This window comes from Athene noctua, unplaced genomic scaffold (assembly GCF_965140245.1).
Source record: "Athene noctua unplaced genomic scaffold, bAthNoc1.hap1.1 HAP1_HAP1_scaffold_125, whole genome shotgun sequence".
Taxonomy (NCBI): domain Eukaryota; kingdom Metazoa; phylum Chordata; class Aves; order Strigiformes; family Strigidae; genus Athene; species Athene noctua.
The window spans coordinates 142,501-145,000 of NW_027437602.1; the positions used below are offsets into that span (position 1 = coordinate 142,501).

The following is a 2,500-nucleotide window of genomic DNA, read 5'->3' on the forward strand; positions in this document are numbered from 1 at the left end:
AGGGGAAGCGGGCGGACGGACAGGACGGACGGACGGGAGGGGGGGGGGCCGGGCCCGACGCCGACCGCACGCGCGGTCGCCGCCGCAGCCGCAACCCCCGAACCACCGCCGCCGCCGCCGCCGCCGCACCCCCCCCCACCGAGCCCACCCCCGGCCTCCGCCGCCCGGAGCGCGGCGGCTACGACGGGGAAGGGAGAAGAAGGCGGGGGGCCAGTGGCGACGGGGAGGACCCCCGTTCCCACGGCGCACGCCCCGCACGCGAGCGGCAGCACGGCACGGTACCGCCGCGGTACCCACCCGCAGACAGCCGCCCGCGCGGGAGGAGGCCGGGGAAGAGGCCCGCGCCTCTCCCCCCCCGACACCTCGGCCCTTCCCCACCGCCGCGCCCGACCCGGCCGGACCGAACCAACGGGCCGCCCGGCCCCGGCGGGACGAGGCTCCGCCAAGCGGGCGTTCCGGGAGCGGGGAGCTTCGGAGCGCTCCCCGAGTCTCCACTTAGGGGGACGAAGGCCCTCGGCCGACACCGACGGGCCTGCGAGGCACCCCAGCCGCGCCGCCGCGGACGCCGCCCGCCCGCCCGCCGAGGCGAGGCGGGGAGGGACGGCGCACCGGCCGGCGATTGATCGTCAAGCGACGCTCAGACAGGCGTAGCCCCGGGAGGAACCCGGGGCCGCAAGTGCGTTCGAAGTGTCGATGATCAATGTGTCCTGCAATTCACATTAATTCTCGCAGCTAGCTGCGTTCTTCATCGACGCACGAGCCGAGTGATCCACCGCTAAGAGTTGTCTGCCTTTCGGCACCGCCCCGCGCGCGCGGAGGGGCCGGGACCGCTCCGCAGAAGCGGCCCCCTTCTCGGACGACGGACCGCCGCCCCACCGACCGACCGACCGCCCCCCTCCGCACGCGCGGAGGGGGCGCGCGACGACCGGCGGGCGACGGTCGCGCCTCGCCTCAGATGACCGTACCGACATCACAACGGAGGGAAGGAAGGGAAGGGTGAAACAAGCTCCGAACGGCAAGGGCCCGGGGAGCCCGCGCTCCCGACCGACCTGGGGAAACAACAAGCACCTTGCTCGCTTCGGAGGCGGCCCAGGCGCCCGGGCTCGGCCCGGCCTCCGCACGGAGGGCCGGCGGCGCGTCCGACCGCGCGCCCGGACCTGCACCCGCCTCTCGCTCGCGCGGAGGGGGGAAACCACAGACGCTGACCGCCGCGCGGGCGACCAGCGGGGGCGCCCCGCTCGCGCCGCGCGCGCCTCCGCGCCGCCCAGCGCCCGCGCGCTGCGACAGCCGGCTCCTTGCCCCCGTGGCCCCGAAACCCCGGCTCTCGCCCCGACGCCGGGAACGCCCGCGCGGCGCCGCCGCCGCACCACACCGGAGACAGGGACGGACGGCCAACCGCCGGAACCCGAGACGGCGACGCGACGCCGCCGCCCGGCGCTCCGCCCGACCGCCGCCCGGCCACCGCACCGCCGCGGCTGCCCTCCCGGAGCCGCCGCCGCCGCTTCTCGTCTCGGCCCCTTCCGCAGGCACGCGCCAGGCAGAAGGCGGACGCCGCTGAGCCGGAGGCGACGCCCCCTCTCCCCGCTTCCGCGCGGAGAACGGGACGGGGAACGCCCCTCGGCCGCCCACCCGCCTCGCCTGACCGAGACCGGGAAAGGCGACTGCGAAGCGACGGGCAGGACCCGGGACGGGACAGGCCACGCGGCCGGCCACCGAGCGACCGCCGGCCGGCACGCCGAGCGGCGGCGCCGCCGCCGCCGCTCGGGCCCGGGGGCTGCGCCGCCCCTCCCCTCAGCCGGGGCGGGAAGGGGTGGGGGTGGCAAGCAAGGAGCACGAAGCCGCAAGCGCGCCGCTGCGCGTCCACGGAGACGCGGCGGCCCGAGCAGGCCGCCCCGCCCGGCGAGACCCCCGACCGTGGGGGAATCGCCATCGCCCCCGACGGCGAGAGAGCCCGCGCTCCCCGCCGGGGGGGGGGGAGGTTCCCCTTCGCGTTTCGAGGGCGAGGCAGGCCGGCTGCGGCCGACCGAACGCCGCCGGTCTCGCCGCCGAGACCGGACCGCGGAGAAGGGGGGGCAGGGGGGACACCCCTCCCCGGCGCGGCCGCCCGAGGGGACAAAAAGCCCACGGCGTGGGCGGCGGCCGCCATGGCCAGGGCCTGCACGAGAGCGACTCCCGCCCCTGGAGGCTCAACCGCCGCACACGGCCGGGGCCCGCCCCTGCGGGTCGCACCGAGCCGCCCGAGTCTTTAAACCTCCGCCCGGCTCCGCGGCCTTCGACCCCCGGGCTCAGCCGAGGGAGGGCCGCGGAGGCGCGGACGCTAGGTACCTGGCCCTGGGGTGAGGGAAACATCCTCAAGGGCCCCGCGGGGGTGCCTCCCCCGCTGCCGCCATCGGGGGAGCGTCCGCCCGCGGGGGCGCGCCCGACATCCGCCACCACCACCACGTCCTCCTGGCCCGGGGCCCGAGGTTTCCCTCAGTATCCCGGCGCTGCGCCCGGGAGG

The 2,500-nt window shown here is 78.2% G+C and overlaps 1 non-coding gene across 1 annotated transcript; it reads right to left on the reverse strand.

The window, feature by feature from the left end:
• Positions 1–631: 631 nt before the first annotated feature.
• Positions 632–784, reverse strand: LOC141955140 (5.8S ribosomal RNA). Its single transcript, XR_012632378.1, has one exon. It is a non-coding gene; the product is annotated as a 5.8S ribosomal RNA (ribosomal RNA).
• Between the last annotated feature and the right edge of the window lie 1,716 nt (positions 785–2,500).